Source organism: Colias philodice, chromosome 3 (genome assembly GCF_061535455.1).
Source record: "Colias philodice isolate Cphi_HAF_F1 chromosome 3, ilColPhil1 Martin Lab GWU primary, whole genome shotgun sequence".
Classification (NCBI taxonomy): domain Eukaryota; kingdom Metazoa; phylum Arthropoda; class Insecta; order Lepidoptera; family Pieridae; genus Colias; species Colias philodice.
In genome coordinates, this window is record NC_143088.1 from 13,163,542 (window position 1) to 13,185,433 (window position 21,892).

The 21,892-nt window shown below is 32.2% G+C and overlaps 1 protein-coding gene and 2 long non-coding RNA genes across 4 annotated transcripts in view; 1 reads left to right on the top strand and 2 right to left on the bottom strand.

The window, feature by feature from the left end:
* Positions 1–10,792, bottom strand: part of LOC149490085 (uncharacterized) — a 54,963-nt gene extending 44,171 nt beyond the window's left edge. The window contains exon 1 of the long non-coding RNA XR_016318386.1: positions 10,685–10,792. This is a non-coding gene — a long non-coding RNA (uncharacterized LOC149490085). The remainder of the gene's footprint in view (positions 1–10,684) is intronic.
* LOC149490081 (uncharacterized) overlaps positions 1–21,892 on the bottom strand; it is a 417,590-nt gene that overhangs the window by 385,035 nt on the left and 10,663 nt on the right. The window lies entirely within an intron of this gene.
* Positions 1–21,892, top strand: part of LOC149490084 (uncharacterized) — a 238,421-nt gene that overhangs the window by 161,332 nt on the left and 55,197 nt on the right. The window lies entirely within an intron of this gene.

Sequence of the window (21,892 nt, forward strand, 5' to 3'; positions counted from 1 at the left end):
TTATTTCACCTGCAAAATTTCTGGGAATAATAAAATGTTACAACCCTAAGTAATTAATTCAAAACCGCCAGCCCTAAGCGAAATTTCTCAGTAAAACCAAAGCATAACAAATTGTTAACCTACATAACCGAATGGCCGGAACATTTCAATATCTAATCCTATAAATCGATAAACTATTCATTAGTTAAAACCAAGGTTGCCAACTGGACTATCATTTACATCAGTTAAACAAAACATATTATCTTGATCAAAACTAAGCAAAATTTTGACTTTGGAAAACAAACAGGAATATTAAAAGACACACGTAAATATTTGTTTAAAATATATCATGTATCATGCACACAACATGAGCTCAATCAAGCACATAAAAATTAATATTGTCCATCGAATTCAGACTCTGTCGTAAACTACTACTAAACTAAACTACATTGTCACTATTTCGTTTATATTTTAATGTTTAAGTAAAATATATTCAAATTTAATTAACATCTCATCTCTAGTCATTCAAAACTAAAAACTAAAATAGACGACTTTGCTTTTACTTTACCTGATTCTTAGTGTTTCCCATACAGAATTTCATGCCATATTTCAGCCCCATAACTAGCTGTTGCCCGCGGCTTCACCTGCATGGAAAAGATAAGTTTTCATGGTACAAACTTTAATCCCCTATTTATTGATCAAAATCCTTTCTTAGCGGCCTTTGCCTACGTCCTAACATTTAGATGCATGCCAAATTTCAGCCCGATCCTTCCAGAAGTTTGGGCTGTGCGTTGATAGATCAATATGTCAGTCAGTCACCTTTGTATACTAGCTTTCCACCCGCGGCATCGCCCGCTTAGTCAAAGAAAAACCCGCATAGTTCCCGTTCCCGTGGGATTTCCGGGATAAAACCTATCCTATGTCCTTTCTCGGGTATCAAAATATATCTATACCAAATTTCATGCAAATTGGTTCAGTAGTTAAGGCGTGATTGAGTAACAGACAGACAGACAGAGTTACTTTCGCATTTATAATATTAGTGTGGATTGAGTACATTCTAGCCTTTACAAGTATGCTTTAAACTTCATAAAAATCCAACCAACTCTCAGTTTAACATAGCAAAGCCAAATACACTCTTATTTTATCTTTATCCCATTAGACGCTCTGTTTCCCGCTTTAAAAAAGCAATTTGTCGACATCGAAACCCTCATTCATTTGGATCGAAAGCACTAAGGCGGCTGTAGTACGATTCAACTAATTGCTTCTCAAATCTCAAAGACATCAAAGGCGGGGAATTGTAGATGCTTTTGTTAGATTATTAATTACTCCAGTTTCGGCCATAATAGCGTGTGGATGTGACAAATTGCTTTTGCAGTTCTCTTATAAAACTATTTCGCATTTCTACAATATAATTTATGTAGCTTGCTTTTTGGCAATGCATGAATGTATATTTTGTAAAGTTTATTTAACATCATGGTAATGGGGATTCGGTTGACTACTTTCAGTTAAAATTAAATAAAATATTTAAAGTGAAACTTTTATTACATCGTCTCAAACTTTTTGGTCTGTGTAGCGCATGTCGCGTGTATCGCGGCTGCCGAGTAGGTATAGCTACTCGGAAGCCGACCGTCACGCGACATGCGCTACACAAAGCAGTGTTCGGAACCGTTCGAACAGTTTCACTTTTACCGTGGTTTCATAAAACCACACAACATTTTTTAGTATCTGTAATACATATATTTTTACCTTGCTCTACATCCAGGGTATAAAAGTGCCGAACAGCACCGCTTTACAGTAGCTCCATTGTATGTATGACTCTTCTTTAATATTTTCCTTTTGTTCAGCAATTTGCTAGATTTTTCATACACACATCTTACATCTCTGGCATTAGGAAACCCGGAATCTATACATACAAACACCAGATTCACTATTGTTGTTTCAGCCGTGGGACGTCCACTGCTGGACAAAGGCCTCCCTCAGGGTTTTCCACCACGAAGTCTATAGTTCAGAGAATCACTATAGTTCAGAGTAATCAATACACTACTATATTATTATCTCTTAATATAAAAACAACAAATGAAACCCCAATGCAAATATGTATTGTGAAAACGTTAAAATACATAACTACTTCATTACCAGATTCAACAACAATAAAATACTGTATTGTCATTAATATCGTTAACCGAACCATTTAAGTTTTCATTTGGAAAATTGCGATAAATAAACAGTTGTATTTAAACAATTATTTGCTGATGTAATGAAAATCTGCGGTGGGGTTAAGTTAAATCTGTTTTGTTTGAGGTTTCATTTCCGAGTAATTAAGAAAATAAATTTACTTTTTCCATTGTTTCAATGCTAGCTGGTGACCGGGTCGTTACAGATTGATATTTGGCATTTTTAATTAAACAGCCCCTTAAAAAAAGAGCGTGTGTGCTGAGCACACGTGTCAGAAGTGAACCTTCTTTGGCAAGATTCAAAGATACCAAAATCGTCGCCTTATTCCATGACGTGACGGTATTGCCATGACGCGACCTTGAAATTTTACTCTCAACACACCTAAATAAGTTTCACTTCAAAATTCAAATTGATTGATTAGTTAATATTATAATAAAGTCTGTCTTTATGTTCCACTTTCATGGCTAAACTACAGCACCGATTTTAACGAAATAGTAGTGAAAGTAATCGAAAACCCATGGTAAAGCTCTAGACTATTTTTATTTTTCCAAAATAAAAAGAATACGACAGATTTTTCTCTTCTTGTTACAATATGAAAAATCATCAATTCAACAATCCATATATCATTGTTTTCATTCCTTTTATAAACGAAAGAAATAAACCATGCTGAACTCTATAAGAATTTCTTTAAACAAAAACTCCGTTAAAAATTCCAAGTCAGTTTGACTCATCGATATTCGAAGCTTGCAACCCCGGCTCTTCATCGTGACGTCACACCGAATATTTATGACGTCATCACATATCGGCATGTTTACTATTTTTGATGTACCTATATCATAAATTATGAATCTAGTTTGATGTTAACCATGCAGTAATTGTAATTATTATTGTCAATTACCTAATAAATGTGTACGAGTTAATAATTTATAACTTTATTTTTTTATAAATAGAATTTTCATTTTTTATTCAACGAAACCAAATACCTACCCACAAAGTTTCTAATTGATCCGCCCACAATATCTTCATTGTTTAAAAATAAAATTAGATCTACGCTTTGACGTCATTTAATGTTTAATCTTTATGCTTTTTACAATTTAACAATTATTTCTTAAGTCCATAATACAAAGTGCCAATTCCACCTTACAAGTGGTTAAACCTCAGATTAAACACAGTTTACGTAACACCAGATTAAGTTTAAATAACATTAATATTTAGCGACGATCAATCAAATGTGTAACCCTTATCAAAACTAACAACATTTCAATAACACATGCTACGTCGCTCTGTCTCGCTCGTATAATCAGAGAGACAAGGATGAACGATTTTCGCCTCATTTGAGCTAAAGTTTTAATCTAAACAGTATACAGTATGATGTTAATCTGAAACATACACGTGTAATAAACGCCATCTGGTTTTCAATTGTTGAAACTTTTTCTACAAGTATTTATTTCATATTTTTTTGTCTCTCTGATTATACGAGCGAGACGCTCGTATAATCAGAGAGACAAGGATGAACGATTTTCGCCTCATTTGAGCTAAAGTTTTAATCTAAACAGTATACAGTATGATGTTAATCTGAAACATACACGTGTAATAAACGCCATCTGGTTTTCAATTGTTGAAACTTTTTCTACAAGTATTTATTTCATATTTTTTTGTTTCATTGATATGTAAACAAAAAATGCGGATTTTTTTCATATTTTTTTGTTTCATTGATATGTAAACAAAAAATGCGATTTTTTTTTAAATTTGTATGTGAAACAGACACTGCAAAAACTTTTGTTAGAACAATAATTATTTTGGGATGGGATAGTTTGCTCTAAGCTGACGATTGATACCTATTTCTTCTATTAACATCTCCCTATATTATAAAAAATATACGTGTGTCAATAAATATCCTACCCGATCAGTTTTCTTACGCTGATATGCATTTCACGTTCGTCAAATAAATTTCCACCCCTCACCCTCTCAAGTTTCATTTTCGTAGCAAAAAATACATACATATTACATCAAGATCAAACACCTACCCCTTACAATCAGTTCAACAAAGCTTACAACCTAAACAAAAATCCAACACTAAAATAAAAATTCAAAAGGAGCTTTTTAAAAGCCTACGCAACTGTAATGGTTGTTCAGGGCAGGTATAAATGGAGCGCGAAATAAAGTTCGCGGGAGTACGTTTAATTTTATCCCGTATCATTAGATAAAACACCTGAAGCCAGCCGGTACAGGATAAAGAATATAGAAAGTTTTGTAAACACACGGGAGCGGGATGGGGACGCGCCCGCGTAGACGTGTTTTTTTTAGAACGCGTTTCGTATAGCATCGTTTAATCTTATTTTTTTAATTCATTAATGTATGACAAATTGTTTTGTTCATTTAAAAGACTAAAAAATGTACATGGTTTTAAATAAAAATTATGTAACTGTTTAATAAATTTTACATAAAAACATGAAAAAAATATTTCTAACTGCGATTTGTGCATCTATAAAAAATTGATAAAACATAAAGGTTTACCTGAATAACAAACAACATCATAAATACATCTCTCTTACTTTCAATTGTTATAAAAGATGTCACAAAAAGCTTAGTAGAAACAAAGGTAAAGCTTAGTATAAACAGAATCCCTGCTAAACCCTACAGCTATACTAACTTTATACAGCCTCTACAAATGGTGTTATGAACAAAATCTGACCTTGCATGGTATTGGCGTGACGCCAAATTGCTTCCCTATCAGCATAGGTTGCATGTTGGAAACACTGGTTTTCAAGACCCGTATCGATTGCTATCTAAACAAGCGAAGCATATCGTTAACAACTTAGTATGCTCGAACCAACCGATATAAGCCCATAAAAAGAGCAAACAACACACAATAGTAACCCGTAAAAAGTTAGAGAATATCATATAAATTTGATCTATTCGGATTTTTGTATTCATTACTTGGTTCTCTCTAAAAACTGCTTTTCAAATAAGCGGAACCTAATTCATACATTATAGAATAATCATTCAAAAGAGCTCCTAATAAAATTCTACGCTCCTTAAAACATAAATATGTATTTTCTAAATCGGGAATCTAATGCAAGACGTCTGTCTCGGTTATACTTAACAGGATTTTGCTGGTTTAATAAAGACTACTATTTTATCATCATAAACTTTAAAATATAAAGCCTAAGAGCTTTAAATTTTCACGCCAAAACAAAATCACAAAACATACCTATACCTTATTTATACAAGTAAATACTGCAACGTTATCTTATAAAATAACAAACAGTACATTCCGCACTTTAACTTAACTTGCTGTGTGAGTCCACTCAGACTAATTAAGTTGTTCTTAAGAGCACAACTTGAAACTAATTGTTACAAATAGAGCTCTAAAGAATGCTTTTATTGTTGCTATACTTTGGTTCCGCATTACATAATGTATTAGTACTGGCTTCATTAAGTAGCCACGGATTTTGCGCATTTTAACATAATAAGCATTAAACTATTGGTATGAAAATGAAAATAAAAAATCTAATTGAATCATTTTAATCATTAGATACATAATATAATTTCGATACCCATGACCATTTTTGGCATATTGAAGATATAGTAAATTTTGTGTCGACCATCGTTTAACCAAATGTTATATTATGTCTTATCACCATCACTACTTAGAATAAAATATCCCTATGTCCCTATGTATGCTGCATTAATCTTTAAAACTACACAACGGATTTTGATGCAGTTTATTTTAATCGATAGAGTGATTCTCGAGGAAGGTTTTAGATTATCTGTGGTTTTAGTAAATCATTTATTGGCTTTAAGCAAAGCTGGCGAGACCGCGTGTGGGTTGCTAGTCCTTACATAAATTATACACGAATGTATTCAACACATTTTTAAAATTGGTTCACCTATTCTAAAGTTCTGAGGCAACGAACCCAAAAAAAGAAATCGAAAATCTCCTTTTTTGAAGTCGGTTTATAAAACTATGCGAAAACACTTGATTCCCATTTGACCTAGTACCATTGCGCTAACATAAATAAAACAAAACTGAAGCACAATAATTAAAATCACTTGTTTATTTTATATTCGCTAATGCAGCATCAGCAACCAACGCAGTGTATCTTTTAGTAATTAATTAACGTTGTTTATTCATTTTATTTTATAAAAATAGTCGTTTCAAGTTGTTTACATTTTACGTCTTATACTAACACCAATTATGGCTGAAGTTTTTGCAAAGGAAAAGAGCAGACAAAGTTGGAACAAAACATGGCGCATTAGCTTCCATTGAAGTTATTTGTTAAGCTTTCTTTGGGATTTAGGATTAAACTAGAATTGTAAGAGAGTTTTATGTGGGTTTTCTGTATTTAACATAAAACGGCTGAACTAATTTTGAAAAAAAATACACGATTGGAAAGTTCATCAATTCATACCCAATGTTTATCGCGATTAAAATACAATTAAAGAAAAACAATTTGATGTGAGTCTATACATCTATGCTCATAATAATATAAAGATGAAACGTTTGTTTCTGCGTTTGTATGAGCGTGCTAATCTCATGAACTACTGAACCGATTTTAATAATTCTTTCGCCATAGGATATTGTAAGAGGAATGCATATCGGACGGACTGGGGCGGACCATGGGCGGACCACTAGCTGTTCTGGATAAACTCTGAAGTATAATGAAAAATGAAAATGTTCTCCACATATCACGAATACATATATTTTTATTATAATATAATAAATTAAAAAGGTCGAAATTCGCCATTCTAGTAAATACAATTTTGTATCATAAACTAAGGATTTAAAAGTATTAAAAGAATAACAAACGTACTTTAATAGTTTTTAATACCAAAACCAATATCTACTTCAATTCGAACTGCACTTAGAGCTAAATGAAAATTTTAAAAGTTGTTCAAGCCGGCTTGAAAGATTGTACAAGCAGGATCGAGTTATACACCACTTGATGTAGCGTACATACTGTAGCTAGGGAGTTAGGTACATTTTGTAAAATAGATTTTTTGTTATTTTAAAAATATGACATGACACATCCAAAGGTGTGTGTTGTATATCTGACAATTGAAATGACACAATATATCTATAAAATTAAGTTAAAAGTGTTGAAAAGGTTATCAGGAATATTTTTAGATAGTGGTTAATCTGCATCATCTACATCTTGAATCGGTTAATCTGTATACCTAATAAATAAAAGTACACGAGTAAATAAGTAGGTTATAATAAAAAAAAAACTATGAATACTAAATGAAATACCAGAATAAGAACAGAATTATTTCAATGTTTAGGAAGTTCGCTGCATCAGGAATCTACGTCCTACATGCATATACATAAAATAAGTTAATTCTTAATTGTACAATAAACACAAATATTAATAGTATAAAAATTACTCAAGCTAAAAACATCAAGTACAATTTTATTTTCACCGTAACAATTAAAAAGAACTCTTAGTACCTAATATTATCCAAGTTCACACTTTAGTAAGTCTTTCCTGTTATTCAAGTTTTAGCTAAAAATAAAAATAAAAAAGATATATTAGTGTAAAACAAGAGATTAAGTGCGAGGTGCTCTTCATGTTATTACAATTTCCTAGAATTTTATTCATTAGGAGCTTCATCCGTTTTCCAGGTAAAAGTGAACTCTCAATAAATACTTAATTGTAATATTAGATTGTTGTTTTATTGCATGTTCATGTTGAAATTACAAATGTGAAATAAGTGTTAAATTGAATAGAGCTTTTTATATCTCTACATAGAATAAAACAAAGTTACTGTCTCTATCTGTCCGTCCGTATTTGAAAACTACGCAACGGATTAATTGATGCGGTTTTTTAATAGGTAGATTGATTTAAGAGGAAAGTTTTTAGAATATAATACGTGTAAAGTTTAAGACAACTCAGGCGAAGCCACCAGCAGTAAGCTATTAAAGTACCTGTTATATAAAATAGTATAGAGGTGACACTACCATTATAGCATCATCTCTCCGTTTTACACGAAGTTACTCGAAGAAAAAAATAAGTATGTACTACCTACCCATATATTCAATCTATACTAATATTATAAATGCGAAAGTAACTCTGTCTGTCTGTCTGTTACTCAATCACGCCTTAACTACTGAACCAATTTGCATGAAATTTGGTATAGAGATATTTTGATACCCGAGAAAGGACATAGGATAGGTTTTATCCCGGAAATCCTACGGGAACGGGTTTTTCTTTGAAAACGCGGGCGAAGCCGCGGGCGGTAACCTAGTTTTACATAAACAAGCAAAGTACCTATCTATCTTCCGTAGTTTTTCCATAAACCTTTACCAGAATTGAACCTAACCTGTATCTAAACCTATAAAGCAAACTATTAACTACACCAGGACTCCCCCGAAGTACGCAGTGTCCCATGACCCAGTTTTCAATCGGAGCGGAAGGTGCCCGAGTGTCTATCGATATTGGTTATGAGATTAAGTCTTGAGATGTAGCGTTTTTCTCTTAGTAGGTACTCATTATTATTATTGCGCAGTTTAGTTAGGTTTACAAGAATTACTGACAAGCGTATTATAACTAAGCTAGGGCTTGTAGAGTTAAAATACGCATAGAGTTAGACGCTTTGCTCTACGTTTTTCAAGAAGCTCAAACTCAAACTCAAACATTCATTTATTCAATTAGACTACTATTTAGTAGCACTTTCGAATCGTCATTACATGAGTATTATTAACATTTACCACCGATTCGGAAAGCAGTATCTATGGAGAAGAATCGGCAAGAAACTCCATAGTTGCTCTTTTAAAATCATGTCAATATTACATAGGTAATATGTAAATTATATCTAACTACATAATATATCATATTGCTGTACAGTCGAGTCTTGAACATTTAACATGAAAATTTTGATTGGAAATTATATTATGTGAATGTGTGGCTTTTTATGTGACACGTAAAATGTTAACCGTTTTTTAAATTCTTGAAGAATGATTAAAAATGCACACATTATGCATATTCTATATTTACTTATGTAATTTAGTTTTTTTTTATTTACAGTTGTTATACCGGTTCCACTACAGCTGCATCTCCAACTGAACCAGACTAACTCAAACCTGATATATTTATGATTTCATATTAACATTTTAAATTATTATGTGAATAAACAAGATTTTTACGTGATTTTATTTGTGTTACATAATGCTTTATCTATATACGAGTAGAAATTAATACATTCAAATGAATATTGCACCTACAACAGAAATAATGAAAAAAAAATAAGTAAGATCTATTTTTTTTTACTTTGTCTTTTAAATAAAACAGATAAATCCGTCTTGGTTACAGATAAATGTATATTTCTAAAAATACGCAAAGAAACCTAATTCGCTCATCGCTCTTATTTTGGACCATAACAAGATGAATTTCTAATTGGGCAGTTATTTTTACTGCTCCTAGTTCCAAATACTTATAAGAAATATTACCTTGTTATGGATTATCTTTAATCCATGTTTATTTGGATTTCATGTTTAATATGATTTCCTTTTATAAATCCAAATCATACAACTTAAATAAAATGGATGGGTGTCTATCATATAATATGTAAGGGCATGTGATTCTGTTATAATGAAATAAAAAAATATGCAACAAACGCAACACGGTAGGAAGGAACTACTTATCATAATAATTAAACGCAGAAGAAATTGCAATTCTTATTAAAGCTTCTAATGAATCAGCCATAAATAAAGTTTGATATTTTCATTGAGAAAATCGAAGATCGGATAATAACACCTATTTTATTACAATTTCTGTTCAAGCTTTGATACTTTATGATGGCATTATGTTTTGTTTCCTAACTCAATATTTTTCCACAGCCATCATATTATATAATTATCAGATTTTAGCAGTTGTTTGTAATTTTTGTGACAAACATCTTCACATACAACATTTAATATTACTATTATATATGACTTCATCTGTAGTTTAGACAATATTGAAGCAGCAGCCAATTACAACAATTCATTATTTACTATGCCTAGAGAATTATTAGCTTCGAGAAACTTTTGGCTGAGATGACGTCACAAAGTCACATGATATTAGACGTCATAGTTTGATGAATTGCTAGAGAAATTAATAAAAGGACTAGACTAAGATTTTCTCTTGAGATGATGTCATTTATAGAACCTAATTTAGGACATTCTTCAATAAGTGTTATTATTAATTCATAGTAGGTACTAACTACGATTAATTTACAGACTGACTGACTGATCGACTTCTTTTAATTTATTTTGACCTTGTTTTGACCACGCGGTTAAAGTAACAGCTAGTATGATGTACGAAGCCAGCGTCAAACACCAAAAAAAGTGTGTGCGTGTGTGCCGAGCACACGTATCAGAAGTGAAACTTCTTTGACGTGATGGTATTGCCATGACGCGACCTTGAAATATGCGCCTCTAGAAGTTTCACTTCAATATAATAGGTAAGAGCGCTCATCGCTATATGAACTTATTAGATCGTTATTTTTAATATGATTTAACTTTTAACATAAAGAGGTACATACTTACATGTAGTAGAAAGCAGATGAGAATCATTACCCGATACATACACGTATTTACGTACACATACTCATAAAGTATATAAATACCGTAAAAATCCCACTTCAAAGGGCTATAAAAGCCAGTTATCCCTTTACAAGGAGTGCTGATGCCGCGTATGGGCTACTCTAGACCCTACCTACCCTGCATATAGCGATTATATCATCAATATTGCAATAGGGTGATAGGAGCCGCGATTTCTGTTGTTTATGGGTTCAGATTAAATACAAAAATGTTAAAAAATTGAAATATTATTATTAGAGACTTCTTTATAAATTACGTGTGCACTACAGAGTTTCTTGTCGGATCTTTAGTGTAAAAACTTTACTTAAGATACTTTGCGGTATTTTTTTCTGTATTTTGACGATTCAAATTTGATTTTTTATTCACACCTTCATTTATAAATTATTTTATCCATATAAATTTGATTTTATCCATATATATGTATATTATATATATATATATTTTTTTTTATGTATAGGTCGGCAAACGAGCTTGCGCGTCATCGTACAGAAAGCTGAGATGATTGGCGCCGCCCATGAACAACCACAGACTCTGGAGTACTGTGGTTGCGTTGCCGGCCTTTGAGGGAAGAGGATATTTATTATTACATCCATAAAAATTTGTGTCAAAGGTCATAACAGACAGTCAGACGGATAACGAAGTAATCCTGTAAGGGTTCCGTTTTCTCCTTTGGAGGTTCGGAACCCTAAAAACGCGTAGCTCATCACCCACGCGCTTAATCTTAAACTCGTTAATGTCCTACATATATTAGCAGACGCAGGTAGCTGCTATCTCGATTGCAGACACGAAATGTTGCTTAAATTGTAATTTATACGTGTACTTAGGAGCCTTGTTGCTGGAAGCAAATTATCCATGTTAGATAATGACGTTGAGGTTGTAACGCATGCACTTATGTTGGATAATTGTTTGCTAAGGGCTTTCTTGTGTCTGATTGAGCATTAAGAAGTTAAAGGCTTTAAGAACATGCTGTTTATTGTTGTAGTGTTCTAAATTAAAAAAAAGTATAAGGTATGTACGGGAAATTCGTTATTAATAAACCGAATGTTTACTCAAAACTTAGTCAAGATTTTATATTAATAGTATAATAACGGGACTAATTTTTACTTCCAAACGATTAGAAAATAAATTATAACATTTGAATGTTATTTTCGTTAATCCAACACCACTATTTTAACCTAAAACACCGGAGACAATGCCGTAAATTTGAGGTTATATTAAACAGGCATACATTGTAAATTACAAAAGCAAATATAGGCATTAAATTGGCAAAACAATGGGGATTGTTATATTAATATTAGTTCGGTGTCTATTCCTAATTGAAATGAACGATCATTATGAAATTCCGTGAATTTAGTTTATAATACCGTTGTATAGAGTTCAATTTCAGTTGTAGTAATTACTTAATAGCATTGAAATAGTAGAGGCAAAAACCTCTGACACTTTAAAATAAGCTGATTAAGAATAGTCCGGGATACATCGCCCATTTTTGCAAGTGATTACTATCAAGCTAATTTTTCGTGAGTAGCTTTATTTTGATGAGATGCCCAATAATTTCATGTACAAAACTCTCGATTGTGGTAGCTACCAGAGGAAACAAGGATAAAATATTTTGATTTGATGGTTCTCAAATATTAATTACTAACTGAATGTTTTTTTTTGTTCAATCTCAAGATAATTATCTAAATTATTCGAAAAAATATTTGTCCTACAAAATCTATGGTTTGATCAAAGAGTCCCCCTTTCCAATGTGTATCGATAACGAAGTCATCATAAATGATTACTAACCAGCTGATTTTTTTTATTTTCACTTATTTAATACTTATATAATTCAACAGACATATTGTCCTACAAATTGCGTAATAAATATTTGAGAACCGTCAAATCAAAAATTTTTATCCTTGTTACCTCTGTAAGCTACCACAATCGAGAGTTTCGTACATGAAATTATTGGGCATCTCATCAAAATAAAGCTACTCACGAAAAATTAGCTTGATAGTTATCACTTGCAAAAATGGGCGATGTATCCCGGACTAGAAGACTATGCGTGGGAGTAAAACTCGATTTATCAGAAAAAAGTGAAGAAAATTGCCGTACATTTAGATTCTGTAACGATGAGTTTAATGCCTCAAGGGAGAGCTAGGTTCTTAGTTCTCTAATGAAGGCTAATGACGATAAGGGTCTTTGTAAATAATATCCTATTATCCTTTAACAAACATTTTTATTGATATTACGTTACTAAAGAGCTGTGGTGACTCAGTTAATTCCAATTAAAGAATCAGACTGCATGAGAGACGAAAATATATTATCGAACTTACATAATATCAGTGGTCCTATAAGTGAAGGAAAATATCATTAGGAAATGTCCAAGAAACAAAAAGTTCGACGGCATGTGTCTTAAACCCTTCGTCTGTATCCTTGTCTGTATCTAATAGCTCGATGATTGATTGATATTTGATATAACATATTGATATAACTCACCATCCGACGTTCTAAAGTAGCCTTTGTTTAATGCAATTTTAGTTTCTGTACCTACGATACTATATTTTATATGATACTAGCTGCTCCGCGAGGTTTCACCCCCGTGGCTCCACTCCTGTTGCCCGTAGCGTGATGAAATATAGCCTATAACCTTCCTCGATAAATGGGCTATCTAACACCGAAAGAATTTTTCAAATCGGATCAGTAGTTCCCGAGATTAGTGCGTTCAAACAAACAAACAAACAAACAAACAAACTCTTCAGCTTTATAATATTAGTATAGATAACTCACCATCCGACGTTATAAGTAGCCTTGTTTAATGCAATTTTAGCTTCTATACGACAAAAAAACTTCACGATTAAAAGAAAGTTCAACATGACATTTCTAATTTCTCACTCAACAATAAATTCTTGCACATTTTCCGCTCTTGGAGATTATAGAAAATAATTACTATAATGAGGAAACCATAAAAACTGAGGCAATGTCAGAAAAGACGGATGGTGCAGTGTTTGCGTGAGGGATGACTGATCTATTTGCTGATAATATCATTTAGTTAATTAAAACGTTTCTGCTCGTCACAATCGTTTAGTTTATGAAGCTTTTTATAGAATACGCTCAGTACTATTTTAATGTTTGTTTTCATTTCTAGGTCAGGCAATCGTTTTATTAATAATGGTTATAATTAATCAAACCAAAACTGTTGGTTGTTAAAAGGCAAGGTTTTATATTTTTATTTTTAGATTTTCATCCAAACTTACTCCGTCAAAGTGATCACAAAATATCTGTGTAGCTTTTATTACCTCCATACTTATCATGCATAACCTAATTAATACCAACCCACATTGTATGACCAAGAGATTCTTCTACCAACTTTACCTCTCGTTCCCTTCAAAGTTTCTCAAAATCACTACAGCCAATAGTCAAGTTTTCCGTCCGGCGAAGTTTATAGTTCAAAGTTGAATGTCACAGGTTGTACTGACTGCTAAGTTCAAGTGGAAATTGGAATGTTAGATCTACTTACAAGTTTCACTATTCATCATTCAAGTTTCAGCGTATGGGAGAATGTGCTATTTGGTAGTTCATTTAACGAATCATGTGTTAGAGACTGGTAATTAAGTAAATATCTTCATGATCTAAAATGATATTATAAACGTGAAATATATTTTAGTTACTTCTTCGTGCAAAAACAGCCAATTGATTCTGTATAAAATTTTGCACAGACGTTAAATACAGTTTGCAACTTTTTAATCAGGCAACAGGCGAGTGAAACCGCAGGCTACGAAAAGTTAACTTTAACTATTCGTACTGAATTTAGAATGGTGGAGAAGCCTCATAATCAGGCTTGATTTCATTGTACCTACTCACATTTACAATTTTAATAGGCGACAAACTAAAATAAAGAAATCGACTCGAAGAATGATATTTCAAAAGTTATTTAAAAAATCATCATTAAAAAGCCCTTTATTTCTCACAAAAGACAGCAAAAACAATACGTCAAATCCGTTCAATAAATTCCATACAAGTGAAGCGTAAACATGTATTTAACAGAACACCGCTCGAAGCGATAAAAATAATAAGAGAAAACAATCTGAACAGCACAAACGGGATACATAATGGTCTATGTGAATAGACAATGGGGCGCTATCTTTTATTTTACATACCCTAATTACTCTTCGTGAACTATTTTAACGAGTATGGGTATTGGTTATGCGACAATGGTAGAATTTATTTGGTCCAGTGATTCTTGTTTCACAGATCGAGTTTTCTAGGAATATATACTTAGCATAATAGTTAATAGAGCTTCATTAACATAAATAAAGAAGACCCATTAATAAACATTAATTTTTTGTAGTAAATGCTTATTCCCTGTCTGTCTGAAGTGTCGTATATGTTTAGTGTTATGTGTAGTGTCGTATATGTAATGTTTATAGTGTCATTTTTTGTAGTGTCTATCGGTAGTGTCATGTGTGCTGTTTCGTGTTGGTATGTAGTGTCGTGTGGATAGTGTCGTGTTTGTAGTGTCGTGTGTGTGTCTGTCTGTACTGATACTAGATGCGATAATATTTTCAATGTGTCTTCAAAACAGGTCTTCAACCTATCACATATTTTTGAAAACGGTGTTTAATTGGAAATCTTCAGAAGCAAAGCAATGAAAAATTTGAAAATGAATACAACTTTAAATAGGTATATCTATGAGAATTTTACAGAAGATACAAGAGACATAACAACAAACGTTTATGAAGATAAACATTGACTAGAGGCGTCGGAGCAGACGTCTCAAGGACTACGACAACTATTTGAGGGCTTTTGTTCCCCAAGAGCTCATTATCGTAGTAATACTTACCTACTTGGCAATAATTAGGCCCTTTAACATTTTGCAATTATCTTTTCTCAATAAACTAGGGCCATTGTTGAAAAATGAGAATTCAAGGGGCTTATGAAAGTCAGACGTAATGAGGTATAATGGACTTACGTTTATTTGAACTAGCTGTGCCCCGTTCTTTACCCGCATTGCTCCGCTCTTTTTTTTTTCGTAGCGTGCTGCGTGATGATATAGCCTTCCTCTGTAAATGGGCTATCTAACACTGAATTAGTTTTTCAAATCATAAGCTTAGTTCCTGGAATTAGCGTATAAATAGCAAAAAGTAGCAAAAATAAACTATTGTTTTTTTCATATACACTTGCATCTCCCGCACTATATCAAAGCCAGCCTTTCCGATATTGCTCAACAAACCAACATTACTGGTTTTTTTTAGTCAAGTAATTTAATAAATAAGTTTTTTAATAATCGTCTTTATTCATTGTGCCACAAGTCAGTTATGTAAAAACTAAAAACCATAAGTAACAAAAAATGATTTTAACGAAATACATATTCCAAACCGCATACCTTTGATCACTGGGGTTCGTTACACATGAGCTTTCTGTTAATTTGATAAAAAGCATCAATAACCGCGTGTGCTAACGTGATAATATTAATCAAAGAGGATTCAATCGTGTCATTTCACACGCAAACGCGCCCGGCGTCACGGTATGAGGGGATTAATTATTATAACATATTATATCTAGATATAATGTGGATGTAATGGTTACCTATCTTAATCTCGAATTTTAATATGCCGAATATCATAATCCAGAAAACGTTTGGACATTTTTTCATAACCCCGAATTTTAAAATTTCGAAGTTTTGTTTGCCATATAATCGCAACTCCGAATTTCATTTGCCCATTTCTTTATTTGTACGACGTTTTACAATCCAGACGAATGAGTTCCAGACATACGAAATCTAAATGCACAAAATCCAGATGACCGTAATCCATATGCACGAAAGCCAGATTTTTAAAACACAAATTTTTGAAATACAGTTAATTGATATCCAGACAAACAATGTCCAGATTTTTGAAATTCAAATAAACGATATCCAGCAAAACGAAATCCTTCCAGGGGGACGCAGCACGGACCTAACCTAACCTTCTGAATAGATTTTAACACGTTAACCTTTCTGTAATGGGCAAGTAAAACAATAGCGAGTCGGTTCTGGCACTCGCCGGCCGCTGCCGCGGCACGCTCGCTTCGCTCGCTCGGCTCGTGCGTGGGGGGTCACAGTTCAAACCTAACCTAACCTACTGAGTCGAATTTGCCACTTAAACCTTTCTGTAATAGGCAAGTAAAACAATAGCGAGTCAATTCTAGCGTGGGGGTCGTAGTTCAAACCTAACCTACTGAGTCGACTTTGACACTAAAACTGGTCTGTAATGGACAAGTAAAACAATTTTACGTACTGACAATGGTTATTTTCAGTCGATAGTAAAGGTATAATCACGATTGTATGGAAATCAAATAAAAAGATTATGAAAGTCTGGCAATAGTTTATCTGTTATACGATTATATGGGAACCAACTAAAAAGATTATGAAAATTTGGCAATAGTTTATTTGGAAAATGGTACGATGGGAAGCAAAAAAAAGTATTCTGAGAATCTGGTATAATGAGATCTGTATTATGAGAATACGGGAAACAAAAAAATACTTTTTAAAAATCTGGTTTTGGTGCATCTGGAAATTGATTCATCTGGGAAATTAAAAAAGGAATTTTAAAAATTTGTCATTCATTACAATATCTGTCTTTTAAAAGTTCTAACAACCGTTTTCGGGGTTTTAAGATTCGGGTAATAGAAATTCGAGTTTTTAATAGGTTACCGGATGTAATATATGTATACTTATTTAATAGTACTTTTAAGTCTTTATAAATAAATAAAGGAGTCAAGATATAGAAGTTATAAAATATATTATATAGAAACAGATTTCTTTAGTTATTTTATAATTAAATAAAAAATTATTTGTTATAGATTTGACTTGTGAATGCATGGCCATGAAATCGAAGGAATTTTTCGAACATTATATTTGCTGATTGAATGACTTGTAGCGCGTTTACGACACATACGTATACACTCTATTATTAGGATATCTATTATTAGGATAGTGTAGGATAGTTCGACGTTTGATTAAATATTAATATTTTAATTAGTATAAACGCATGTTTTTCTTTAAAGAGATAAGAGTCGAAATAATCAATAACGCACCAAAATACAGGTCATCGTTTTCACAACAATATTTATGAAAATGGATTCGTTTCGATTTTACGAAACAAACAGCCGCGGACGAATTCGCTTGACAAATGAATAGGAAATACCGAATTGATTTAAAATTCAGTTGGAAACAAAAAAAACTGCACTAAAGTTTGCTGAGCCGGAATAAACTAGGACCGAATCGGTTTACAGCTTGGTAAATGTTTGAACAGCATACAGTTCTGCTAGTATATTTGGATAATCGCTGTACTCTTCCATTCTTCGAGCTGTTAATATTTGAATTTTATATTGACGAAATTAATGTGCAACACGGTATGGGAGATATTAAATTTTTCGTTGGACTGGTTTCGTAATCAATCGCTCGTTATTGTAAACTACAATTTGTACAATTAATAAATAATGATAGCTAGCTATCTCTTGAAACTTATATTAAAAAAAAAGATAGAAGATGCAGCCACATTTCCAATGTACACTGAATTGTTACAAATCAAAATAATTTGGAAAATCCAAAAGTGCACGCCTCATAATTTTTTTTTAATAAATATTTATTAATTTTTATTTTTGTTTATTTAATAACAATTAAACCACATCTAATCAGACCCTGAAAAATGAAAGGGTTCTATTCCTGAGCATACTCAAGCGTAAGAGAAAAAAAAAGAATCGATTAGTAAAGTATTTCGGTCGCTATCGTGTTAACAAGAAAAAGGATCCGCACATACAGACACACGGACGTCCAAGACAGAACTTTTTTAAACTGTTTTTTAACTAGTTTAAATAACAAAAATGACATCAAAAATATCATGAACGTTAAAAATAGTGTTTTTTCTTAATATGTGTGTGTATGTATTATCTTACAAGTGCAATGTATGATACATAAAGACATTTTAAGTTTGAAAAATCAGATGTTTTGCGCGAAGTGACAGTAGTACCCACCTCAACGCTTCGCTTATGAGGCGTGCAATAGAAATGAAAAATAAATAACAGCAGTCAGCAGATAAAATGTGTTGACTTCGATCGATACAAATTCATTGCCCATCAAAGCAAATTTTACTCAAACTTGCTTTTATGTTCAACAGGCGTTAAAAAATTACTTCGACAACATAGAGAACAATAAAAATATCATATTATTCGCTGCAAATGATTATATATTTATTTCCATATTTTATAGCGTGTATAAAATATGGAAATAAATATATAATCACACCACACTCAAGCTCCGTAGATATGAGTAATATTATGAAGATAAATGTAGACATACAGAAGGGAACAAATGGTTTTATTTTGCTTCAAATATTATGTCTGGAGAAAGGGTGAGAACGGGGCGAAATATCACCTTCTTTGTGTAAAATGTACGACGACAAATGGAAAAAATACCGACGTAATTCATTTTGTTTTTAGGGAAATGTGCTGTGTGGGGAACCAGATTTTCATTTAGCTTTTCTGTTTTGTTAGTTAGTTTTAGGTACGTTATATTTGAGTAGGCCTCAAAACCTCGTTTTTCTTATTAGTATTAACCAAACCTTATTAATGAACTATAAATAATTATTTTTCTCTAAATTCATACAAATAACTAACTTTATAAAGCAATGCATGATCAGCGAATTGTACGTTGTAATTGTTCTACTTATTTCTAATTTAAAAAATAATAATATTCGGAGAGTCAAAAGGTATATCGTTATTAGGTATTTACGTAGAAAAATACTGAAATAAAATTATGTGTAAATACAAGATAGAGCCTACTTCCATCAGTCCATTTACTAGAGACTAATTGTTGAACCTTTCTCGATGCCACAAAGTCGTTTGAAATCTCATGAATTCTCCTTTCGTTCAAAGACATGTCCCATACAAGAGCTGATCTGACTCAAAGGATTCTAGCAATCAGTGAGGGACTTTATCACTCTAAGTGGCCGTCTCTCTCAACGCCTGACCGCGGTTAATGTAACGCATTAGTTACTGTGACACGGGTGCATCTCGCTGCCCTCCTCTGAAGCCTTAGGGAGATTATATTAATGGTTCCTTGGACATTTTAGAAGTAGCTGAAGTGGTATAGGATTTACTACTGTATGCTACAAAGTGGGAAAAGTCTATAGGTATAGAGCACTTGTTTGTTAAAATCCACAGTAATCTAAAGCAGAAATGAATTACTTAAATTGATTTGATAAAACGTCTTTGTTTTTAATTTAGAACTCACGTTGAAGAAGGAAAAAACAGAGTTATAAATATTTTATTTACCAACTGTTTCAACTTTTTACATCCAGCGCGGTCAAGGTCAGCTTTTTGAGCTTTGTAAACTTATATTTTGATTGTAATTTAAAATGTTACTCTACTATAAAAATATTTATGTATAAATCGGGTTTTAAATCCCTTCTTATCTTGTTTATAACAACACAAACAAATAATAAGAACAAACACACAAATAACTGGAGACCAAATTATGCTATTCAATTAAAATGAAAATGTTGCAGAATAAATAAAGGCTCTCTTCTTTCCTTGTGGTGCCTGGAGCGATTAATATTACTCTTGTTAGATTCAAAAACTAACGGTAAAGTTGCATGAAAACTAATTATTACATTCTGATCAGTTTTAATAGGATAAGTTTAAAACTATTATAAGCACCTAATGGGCTAGATAATATCATAAATAATAATAGTTTGGTAAAAGTACTATTCACAGAAAGCCAAATATTTTTAAAAACCTGCACATCCAGGTTATATGATAGGTTAGTTAATATGATAACTCGCAATGCCATACCCGTTTAAATCAAGTTGGTATAGCCGTAGGTAGGTATTCAAGTTTAATAAAAGGTTCAAACGCAACTGCATGAACGATTTTTTTTAATCTTTTTATGCCCCAAAATCTGAAGTCAAAAACGGTTGACTAATCCTTTGTTTTATTATTTTATAATTGTGATATAAAACCTGCATAATAATATTACAACTTCAACTTTTAAACTACAAAGCGTAAAAACATAACCCTCCTTTATCCAGTCGGGTAAAAGCCACCCTGCACTTCAATATTGCATTATAACGACCACATTCTCTGCATAATCCATACTTAAAATGCTCCAACAAAATCCTCTTTTAAAAATTGAATTTTTTCTTAGACCTCACGTAATCTTTTACAAAGAAGATAAAGCGAAAAACTATTGGTGTCAGTTTAAACGTGGTCACGTCGGTTCGCCTCTGACGGGAGGTTTTTCTTGTAAAGCCGAGTTCAAACATTATCGTGCGAATTTATTTAGTTAGAATATAGTTATTTACTGATCTATAAATTAGTACAATACAATGTTAGGTTAAACACAATGTTTTTGTTATCTTTCGAGCTTTACTTCTTAGGTACCTACTCTTTATTTTTTTTAAGCGGTCATAATAAATACTGATACTTATTATAATTTCGCGTAAAACACAAAATAACGGGAATTTTGTGTGAATGAATACCTATTTAATTTACTCCCTAAAATAGATTGTTTCACCTCCAAAATATAATACAATCAAAAGTTAACACATCGTTATATTAGTTTTACATAAAACACACATTCAATTAACTAGTACATTAATTTATAAAATACGCTCTCATTCCATTATACTATTTGGAATAGAAACTATATGAACTTTCGTTTAAATTACATAATTAAACTTAAAATTAACCGTATTAACAGCACGCACTTAAAATAGGATATAAAGGACAAAATTACCAACTTGTCTAATCCATAGCTAATAAATAGACATTATAATAGGCCTTATTACGGTCGATTTAAATTATTTCGCGTATGTTGGCACTTTGCCCAATACAGAAGCAATATAGTCCCGACTTGATCACAATCTGCATTGACTTAATGTAACTGTTTATAGCTTGTAATTTGTTTTATTACTGTTTGTACGGTAGTGGCTACAAATTCATAGCCAATCTTGATGTAGATAGCTTTCAGGTACTATTTCTTTATATAATATAGTGGTTGTGTTGTTGGTTTGGCCTCGGAATAATAAGATTTGGCTTACAATAATTTTATTATTCTGTAACGTATGGTTGTAAAAAATTTGAATTGATGTTTGTATTTGTCACATCTGCTTAGAAGAAATATTAATTTTACTA